This window comes from Antrostomus carolinensis, unplaced genomic scaffold, assembly GCF_000700745.2.
Source record: "Antrostomus carolinensis isolate BGI_N321 unplaced genomic scaffold, ASM70074v2 scaffold34758, whole genome shotgun sequence".
In the NCBI taxonomy this organism is placed as follows: Eukaryota; Metazoa; Chordata; class Aves; order Caprimulgiformes; family Caprimulgidae; genus Antrostomus; species Antrostomus carolinensis.
The window spans coordinates 1-10,311 of NW_010334250.1; the positions used below are offsets into that span (position 1 = coordinate 1).

A 10,311-nucleotide genomic window follows, 5' to 3' on the forward strand; every position below is an offset into this window, starting at 1 on the left:
TGGTGTCAACGGCTGCTCAGGTACAAATGCCAGTCACACAACAGTTTAAGACAGATTCCTCATACTGCCAATCTATGTGTTTTTTGCTGTTTCATCAGTTTTGGTCTCCTGGGAGCAGGGACTGGTAAAACACAGAGTTGTAGCCTTTAAGGCAACTGCTAATTTCAGACCAAGATGAAGATTTTTGTAACCTGTAATTGGAAGAAATAGCGTTTGAACCTTGGGCAGAGATGATTGTATACATTTTTGCTCTCTTATAATAAGATCTAGGTTTCACTGGAACACACTCTTCCAGCATTTACCCTAAATATATTTCTAATTAGAGACAACCACTGGTGGTTGAAGGTTTTCTTCCCTTCCCTCTCTCCATCTTCCCCCCACCCCACTCCCTTGTAAATGATACAGGAGCTGGCTGAGCTTTTGGATGAAGAAAAGCTTAGTGGAGTCCCCGTGCTCATATTTGCTAACAAGCAGGATTTGCTGACGGCTGCCCCTGCTTCGGAGATTGCCGAGGGACTGAACCTACACACAATCCGGGACAGAATCTGGCAGATCCAGTCTTGTTCAGCTCTTTCAGGAGAGGGAGTACAGGTGAGGCTCTGGAGAAGGCTTGCTGTGCCAGCAGGCCATCTGTAAGAGATTGTTGTCTGTTGATCTGCAGGGTGGGGCTGGATCGGCTGCCTCCTGAAGGAGGGTCAGCGCAGCCAAACCCTTGCGGGGCAGAACATGGGGGACATGTGTCTCATGGCCTGTGCGAAGGGAAGGGAGAACTGTGGGGCCTTGGGATCTCTCCATCCCCGGGAAGGGGGAGAGTGATCACCTCCTCACCCACCCAGGACCCCTTGGCTGGGCCAAATGAAGACATTGATTTATTTTAAAGAAACTGCTGTCAGGTTAATAATTTTCACAAAACAAATGGTCTTTTACTATTAACCTCTTTGACTGTTACAAGTGTTTTAACCTCTTTGACTGTTACAAGTGTGCACTTTAGAAATGTGATTTACCCTCGCTGCTAATGTCATTCGGCGTTTTGCTCAACCCAGGTGCCAGGGAGAAACCGATCAGTTTTTCTGATCCAAAGAAACACACAAGTTGCTCACAAGGCAAAGACCGGTTCCGATGGCAGCATGTGGGGCAGCAAAAACCCACCAAGAGGGCTGAGCTGTGTTCCTCTGCTGAACTGTAATAGTTGTGTCTTGAGCTGCTGTGCTGTAGCCAGTTCCTGCAGTATAGTAGCTCTTTGTAATGTAAATGGAACCTAGGCTTGTTTATTTCACTCTTAGGCTTTCCTGAATTAATGAAATATTTGCAGTGCTTGCAATCCCAGCAGTCAGGAGTACTCCCTTCACTGATATTTAAAGAAACAGAATAGTGAAGATATTTATCTTCAGTGCAGATTCAGTAAAACTTTATTTGCAGATGTTACAGAGCTGTTCAGGACAGTCACATCTCAATACACTGAGTATGTACAGTTGCAGAAGCAGCCCACAACACTGAGTGGGCAGTGAAACGGCAGATGAAATTCAGTGTTGACAAGTGCAAAATAATGCACATGAGGAACAACGATCCTGACTATACACATATGATGATGGACTCAAAATTAGCTGCCATTACTCAGAAGCAGGTCATTGGGAACAGAAGCTTGGTACTCATCAAAGGCCAGAGAGGAGAATCAAATGCTAGATAATTATCAGAAAGCAAACAAGAAACATCCCAGAAAATATTTCTTTTGTAGTAGGACAAAGGCATTGTGGGCCTGTACCTTGAACATGACATTCATTTCTGCCGCTGCCCCACAGAATCACAGCATGGTAGGGGTTGGAAAGGACCTCTGGAGATCATCTAGTCCAACCCCCTGCCAAAGCAGGTTCACCTAGAGCAGGTTGCACAGCATCACATCCAGGCGGGTTTTGAACCTCTCCAGAGCAGGAGCCTCCACAGCCTCTTTGGGCAGCCTGTCCCAGTGCTCTGGCACCCTCACAGTAGAGAAGTTTTTCCTCATGTTTAAGCAGAACCTCCTGTGTTCCAGCTTGTCCTATCGATGGCCACCACTGAAAAGAGTCTGGCCCCATCCTCTTGACACCCACCCTTTAGATATTTATAAGCATTTATAAGATCCCCTCTCAGTCTTCTCTTCTCCAGGTCTTTCAGCCTTTCCTCTTAAGACAGATACTGGAGTCCCCTAATCATCTTCATAGCTCTCTGCTAGACTCTGTCCAGTAGTTCCTTGTCTTTCTTAAACTGAGGAGCCCAGAACTGGACACAGTACTCCAGATGTGGCCTCACTAGGGCACAGTAGAGAGGGAGAATAAGTTCCCTTGACCTGGTGGCTACACTCTTCTTAATGCACCCCAAGATACCATTGGCCTTCTTGGCCATGAGAGAACATTGGTGACTCATGGTTAACTTGCTGTCCACCAGGACTCCCAGGTCCTTCTCTGCAGAGCTCATCTCCTCTTCTAAGAGGAGTTTAGTAGTAGTAGAATCATAGAGTCAACAAAAAATTAGGTTGAAGTGTCTTCAGGAGATCTTTAGACCAACCTCATGTTTAAAGCAGGGATAACTGTGAGTCTACAGGAGGTTGCTGAGAGCCTTGTCCAGTCAAGTTATAAATATCTCCAGGCGTGGAGTTTCCACAGCCTCTCCTGGTAACCTCTTCTAGCACTTAACTACCCTCATCAGAAAAAATATTGCCCATGTATCTGCTCAGAATTAGGAGAGATTTGAGAGTCCTCTGGCAAAAATGATCAGTAGCACGAAGTGGCATCTGTACACAGGAATAATAAATAAATGAGGACTTGCAGCTTGGAAGAGAGAGAACAGAGAGTGGGAACATCTTCAAGATTTATAAAATAAGGTATAAAAATGCCAAATAGACGATATGCTATTTTTAACATTGCTAGAGGAAGGCTGTTCCTAATGAAATAATCAGACAACAGTTTAAAAGAAATAAAAATAAGTGCTTCTTTGCAAGCTGTGTAATTAAATTGTGGATCTCATTGGCACAGGATGTTGTGGAGACCAAAGGTATCAGTCAGTTCAGAAAAATACTAAATGAATTTCTGAAGAAATCTGCAGGCAATCACTGACCACTGAGATCTGGAGGCAGCTTTTGAATGAGGAACAGCTTGGGCCATGGACTGGGCGGGAAGAACAGAGCAAAGGAGATCCTGTTCCTACATGTTCTTTCCTTTGGCCTCCAGAACAGGGATGCTGGCCTGGATGGACCATTGGTCTGACCCAGTACAGCAGTTCTTCTGATTTAAAATTCTTAACCTGATGTTTAGTCTTAAACGTAGTAGGTGGTGTCCTTCAAAGGCCCTTTATTTAGTTAGCTAAGATACAAATTCAGCTGTGTTGCAGCCAATCTCGTGAAAGGCTTGAACTCTGATATTTCAAAGTGGTGGTGGTAGAGGGAAATGTGTTCCACAATGGCAGTGTATATTCGGGTCCAAAGAAATGTGATGAAGAAAGTGAGGTTGCAGTTCAGAGGGCTGCAGGCAGGCATAGGTCACCTTCTTCCCTCCTCCAGGCCCTCCTCGAGTTTGTGGAAGTCCAGGTTAGCTCTCCAGCTGTGAAGGAGCCGTAATGGCAAATGAAATTCAGGGACATGTGTTGGATGTGGAAGAACTAAGTGATAGAAAGTGGCACTTTCTGTGCATGAGCTTTGAAAAATGCCTCCTTCTCAAGCTGCTCCGTGGGCTCTGTGGAGTGGCCTGCACGCTTGTTTGTTGATAGCACCTTCTTAATGTGCCGCCTTCTTGAAGTGTGGTGCATCCCTGTACATTCAGTAGAGTAAAATATGCAGCCCAATACCCTCTGCTGGGGAAATGAAATCTGCTTCTGCATTCAGTTCCAGAAAACAGAAGACAAGAGCTAAATACAAGTATTTGCAGGCCCATATATTTTGTTCATCATGCTTATCTAGACAAATTAATTTAGATGCAGGCCAGATAACATCCTGCTTTGTTGACTGCAGTCTCATTGCCCTAAATACTGCAGCTTATTCCATAAATGATTATTGCAGGAAGGTCAGGGAAGTCACAAACTCTCTACAGCTTACAGAATAGGAGCCCCTACATTTCTCTTCTGCCATAACTTCAGCCCTGTCAAATCAGACAGCAAGAATGCCAAGCTCTCACTTTCCTTGGAAATTCATTGAATAAAATGGTTTGGGAGATGGCTTTTAAAGTAAACCTGAATCAGCTGAGGAAGAAATGATGTCTTCAGTTCTGGGACTCTGAGGAGAGGTCAGCATGCTCAAAATTTAGGGGACTAAAGTCAAAACTTGTTTAAAGGGTGAGATTAAGAAAGATGTTTTTGAGAATCAGCGTACACAGTATCTCTACCAGTGGCTCAGAATGGGAGCTGTCTCTGTGTAGTTAAATCTCAGGTCACTGCTTTAAGGACTTCTTTGAGAAATGACAATGAGTGATAGCAAAATAAATGAAGACGTGGAAGCATCAGGTATTCAGAATGAAAGGCAAGGAGCGAGCATGCTAACTGTCGCTGCTGATGGAATGTGTTAGCTGGAGTAAAACTGGAGACATCACTGATGGATTTTGCAAGGAAGAGTGGTGGCATATCTAGTACTGAGCACATGCAGGAACGGAGTTCATAAAAAAAAGATTTTTGTGATGGCTTGAAGGAAGAGCAATGAGCAAAGATAAATAATGCCAATACATGAAGGAGAAATAGTTTGAAGGTCATTTAATTAGTTTAGCTGCTAGCACCATGGTGTATAGAATTGGGTAGTTAAGACTGGGGATTTCAAGGTTAATGAGATTAGATTATGGTTAATAGAATGATGTAAATTTAGAGAATTTAACTATTATTTGAAATGGCTTATTTAATAAAACTGTTAATTAAGGAGGGAGTCCATATTGTCATCTTATCTTTTAAAATTAACCACTGGGGACTCTGGAAAAGGTGCCCAGCCATTGCCTGGGCAGGCTCAGAAGAGAGGTGACTGGGTTAACTGGAAACTCGATGTAGTGTCCTCTGGATGCCAGCTGGTAGCCCCAGTTATGCCAGCTGAAGACTTCATTACCTCCTGACTGTAGCCGTGGGCAGCACTTGTCTTGTTAATCAGACTTTCAGGTGTTACTGCGGGGGGAGTGGCATCCCTCATGCTTAGAGGCTTTTTCAGGCAAAATATCTGTCTGATTTTATCCTCCAGCCCTGGTTAGGAAAGCAGGAAAGCCTTTTCTCCCCGCCACGGCTTACACCGAGACCCTTGGACAGGGTACAGCAAGCAAGGGAGGTGATCACCAGCGTCAGCAGAGAAACATAAACTGTTGCCTCACAATGACTCTCTGGTGCCACAATAGGCTCTCTTGGGGTTGTGTTTTGTGACCAGATCTCCAACTGTAGTCCTTGGCATGCAAAAGCTATGTACATTCCACCCTGGCCAGTCAGGGTAGGGTGAAAGCAGGCAGGGCTCCTCTGCTTTGCAGCCTGCCCTCTTCCTGGAGGTGTTACTTAGGGGCCAGGGTGTTTATTAAACATGACTCAAGGCTTTGGACCGGTCTGTACTCTGCAGCTTGTTTCTTGTCTGAAGCAAAAGTCTCCCATCAAGGCAGCAGGAGTTCTGCCTGCCCTGAGGAATCGTCCTCCAGAACGATGCTGCAGCGTATTGTGTCCAGAGTCTCCCAAGCATAATGGCCCTCTGGAGACCATTAAAAGCCAGTGGAACTGAGAGTAGCCACTAAACTCCTCTAATTTATGCCAGAGCTGGTCTTGCCCAAAGGACTGTGGGAAGGGCAGAGCTGCCTTCTCCTCCCTGGCTGTTTCAGCCCAGTTGAGAATGAAGCCCGAGACCTAAGTTACGCTGATGCTGAGATTCAGCACTTTCATAAGGGCAAGATTCAGAGCAGGACCCCCCAGCAGTGTGGTATCCTCACAGCTAGGTTTTGTCTTAAAAGATGTCTTAGCCAGGACAGGGTAGATGGGGATCTTCCACATCTTAACAAGCTTCTGGGGCTACTTGTAAATGTGATTTAAAACCAGTTTCAATGACTGCAGCTCTCTTGGGGCAGGCAGAGCTGGCGCTTGTTGAGGAAAAGCAACCTTCTTTCCAGATTACACGGCAAAAAGTCTTGTGATTTTTAAGCAGGGTTAAGGAGAGAGTCTACAGCACTGCATCAGGGATACAAGGTCTCAAAGGACGAAAGAACAGCTTGCACCCAGGCAAAAAACAATGGGTAATGTGCTTGTGGGAGCCTGTAAAAGCCAGCCTGTATGATGTCTGGAGGTGCAAAGAAATGACGGATAATGAAGGCACAGCTCTAGCTGTGCAGGGGGAGAAGAAAGTGACAGTTAAAATAACGCATACCAAAAATGCTAGAGCTGGAGAATTTTGCACTTGCCTGACCCAATTTGTTATGGCAGACAGAGGATTACATGAAAGGATTAAGCTTTGCTGTCCTTAAGGTCACGTTAGAGGTCACAAGTTTGTGGCCTTCCCTGATCCCTGGCTTGCAGGGGAGCAGAAATCAGGAGCCTTTTTATGGGGTGGAAAGGACTTGTTCGCTGTGTTTGAAGTCAGATTACTTCACTCCCATAGCCGCAAAGCTGATAATGCAAAGAATAAGCAAGCAGTGGGCTAATCTCAAGCAGGACTTTTTATTTCTCCTGGGGAAAGCTCTACCAGTCTTTTCCCAAAGGGTGTTAAAGTACAACTCCCTTGGCACAACAGCAGATGTGACTGCAGCAAGGCAGGGTTGTGCTGAGCAACATTTCTCTGCAAGGAGCGTTACGCTCTAAAATCTCTCTTTGCTTGGTAAAGTTTACTAGCTGCTTGTTAAGGAGCTGAGAGAGGCAAAGCTGAAAGATCTGAAATCTTCCCCTGCCTAAGTTTTCTCAGGGTTGACTTGAGGCTGGAATACTAATATGGTATCTGTCTCCATCCTCAGAGTCCCTGCCAGTGTCTCTGTGTCTCAACAAAGCAGTGCAAGGACATCTATCAAGATCTAAATGTTACTGTAGGGATTGTACTTTCTGCACAGAGCCATCTTTTCAGCATGCAGATATAGGGACGGAGTGTAGGGACAAAGGATGACAGCAGTTGACTCCTTGTGGACTTGACTCTTTCAAGCATAGCAGCTCTTTGTGTTTGTAGCAGCTTCCCTGGATTTCTCTGTCTTACCAACCCTCTGTCTTGCTACAAACCTTAGGCAGAAAAACTGCAAACATACCTTTTAGTTTCTTTGGCTTTCCATTGTACTTGCTGTTCTCCAAAGCATTTGGGGACACGGCAGAACACACGCCCCCCCCCCCCACAACAAAGTTGTACCAGAAGCTACAGATGTAGCTGCAGTGTGGCTGAAGATGAGGAAGGTGTTCCACAGGCACCTCTTCGATACAACACACATCGAGCTGAGCATGTTCACTTTCCCTTTATCACTGTCAGGCAGGGAGATATTTACAATTAAATACAATTTTTCCTGTCAATTAACTCATGCCAGAAGACAGTTTTAAAAAATCTATTCCTGCTTTAAAAAGTTGAGTGACCTACTTACGTATTTCAAGCCTGCTTGGAGTTCACCTTTCCTTTTGCATTTTGCTATGTCATTCTTTTGCCCTCGTTATATGCTTGATGCAGCCAGGCTCCCAGCCATGGTAAATCCCATCATAAACTCTGCTTTATGACCCTCGCCGCACCGGTGCTGGAACGGTCTGTCTTTCCCCTGCCCGAGCTCCCGAATGGCAGAGTTTTAATCACTGTGAATTCAGGTTGTGGTCAGATTAGGTAGAAGATAGGATGCGTGTTTGTTGTTTTGCAGTGATGTATTGTTTCTGGGATTACTGTGCTGAGTAGCAGAGGGTGTCAGCTGATATTTATTACTTTAAGCTGTCTCAGCTGTTCTGGTTCAGCAAATAAACCTACATTCAAAATGAATGAGGAGCTCTGCTTGCCTTGTATGCCATGATGTGTGCAAATGTGATTATTGCTTCCGAGGCAGGGGAAGCTGAAATCATTGTGGGAGCATTTTTAGTTATTTATTTATTTTTACTCTTTGCAGGCAATCATGCAGATTTCTAAAGCACACAATCAAGCCAAAGGCTTGACACCTCTCCTCCTAGCCCCATTGTTAAGCCCTGGCATTCCTCATGCTGGGAATCGCTGGCTCCCTCTCTCTCTAAAGTGATAAGCTTTAAACCACGCTATTGATTGCTTAAGGCATTACATGTTTTACACCTAGGTTATCAGTGTTATTGAAAGGGGAAGACACAAAGCTACTGGGCCTTAAAATGAATCTACTTCTCGTCTTTTCCCATTTGCTCTGAGGATTTCAGACAATTTGTTTTACACTGATCTCTGCTGTGGAGATAAATAAATGAAACTGGAGACATCAACCCTCCCTATGGTTAGAGTTAGACATGTTATTAGTGTAGGGTCTCGTGTGCACCCCAGCACAAGCTGGGCTCGCTTATTCTTTATTTAACGCAGCAACAAGGGCTGATTTCAGAAGTTGCTGCTCCCCTTCAGATAAGAAGTGTCACATAGCGCAGCTATCAAGGTGAATTGGTATTTTCGAGTGAGAACTTCTCTGCTTCTGATTAAGCCCTTAGGACTCCCTCTCTTCTCTCTTAACTCTTTAGCTCCCCTCCGACATGGACACCACCCTTTGTGGCTGAGGGGCAACATGGAAGTATGGTGGTGGGTCTCGGCTCACCCCAAGGGCCTGCTGTGCTGTGCCCTTGTCTGTCTGTCCTTGGGGAAGCTGAGGTCCTTGGCAGCCTTTTGGCACTATGGGGACAAGGGCATAGGAATCCAGTGACACTGCTACCACAGGGCTGCCAAAGGCTCTGGTCTTTCCAAGGGTCTAACTATTGTTTTAATGATCCAGAAAGGATCATTGAACATAATACAGTGAAATCTCCCCTCTAGAACTCCAAGGTGAGGTTTGCCCAGTTGCCAAGCACAAAGATCTGCCACTCTTCTCTCATCCCCCAAACCCTACCTGCCTTCTTTCTGCCCTCAGCCTCCCTGTCGGCAGAGATACCTTGTAGGCAGTGTAAAGGTAATGGATTTGATGGGACACAAGTAGGAGGAGATTGTGCATCTTGCACTCTGTTCTGCATGTCTCACAACAGATAGGTGACAGGAGCAGATAAAATGTTGCTTTGCCCTTCAGTAGCATATCCCATTCTGGGATCTCAGCAATAAACTCACGACTCAGGTACTCACAGGACAAGTGTTACCATCCTGTTGCAGTGGTCAAAGATGCCGTGCACACGTTTTTATGGAAATACTCTCAATTTAGAGTATATCATCCTCTTAAAACGTGACTGCATCTGTTCTCACTGAACCCCCGTGGAACCCCTCAGGGCCCATTTTCTGTGGGAGCTCTGAGGAACAGGGAGCAGGGTCCAGATCCAGTTATTGCAGTGTCTTTCACGGATCTGTATGTCAAGGCTTGCAGCTGAGCAGAGAATTAAAGCTGTATTCTTAATAGGGAGCTGACTGTATAATAAACAGCCCCCTAAAATCCACGGTCTCAAAGATAAGATGACTTGCCCGAGGTTACACAAATCATCTGTAGCTGAATCTGGAACTGAGCCTTCATCTGCCACTGACGTACCTTGACTGCAAAGTGATCCTTCCTCAAAGGACCTACACATAGCGACATGATGAGACGATGATACTTTTTATGGTCAGATGAAAGATTTAATAACCTCTGTGTGACAACATCTACCAAGCAATGAAGCGCTTGTGTTTTTAACCCACGGCATTTTTGGGCGCACAGGGCAGGCAGGGGGTAGATGAGGAGGCAGAACATGGTGCTTGCAGAATGGTGGTTGGGTGGGATTGGGAGATTCCTTTTCCCTTCGCTTGACTAACATTACCTTTCTCTGTCTGAAGGACGGCATGAATTGGGTGTGCAAAAATGTCAGTGCTAAGAAGAAATAAAGCATTCTGAGCTGCATGGAAATGGAGGAGCGGTGGGAGCAGAATTCTAGCCTGAAAACACTAATTTGCTGCTTTCTGACCAAATGTTTTTCCATCTGTGCACAGCTACAGCTGTTAAAGAAAAAAAAAAAAAGAGAGAGAAAAAAAAGGGAACAACATCGGTTAAAACCTACTGCTGGATTTGGAACTTGACCTGCTCTTTAGTATCATTTTTTATCCCAATAAAGGAATTGTATATTTCCTTCCTATGCATAAATAGTATTAAATGTCTGATTAGCAAGCAAGTTTGTAAGCAGAAGCAAGACTGTGATTCAGTGTGGAGCAGAGGGAGTGGTGAGTTACTGTAGTTGCTTACATGCATAGGACCTGCCCTATATGTGCGGGTTTGCGGTTGC

General features: G+C 45.2%; 1 long non-coding RNA gene across 1 annotated transcript; it reads left to right on the forward strand.

The window, feature by feature from the left end:
• The first annotated feature begins 394 nt into the window (after nucleotides 1-394).
• Nucleotides 395-10,035, forward strand: LOC104529764 (uncharacterized). Its single transcript, XR_728064.2, has 2 exons — nucleotides 395-591; nucleotides 9,869-10,035. It is a non-coding gene; the product is annotated as an uncharacterized LOC104529764 (long non-coding RNA).
• The last annotated feature ends 276 nt before the right edge of the window (nucleotides 10,036-10,311 follow it).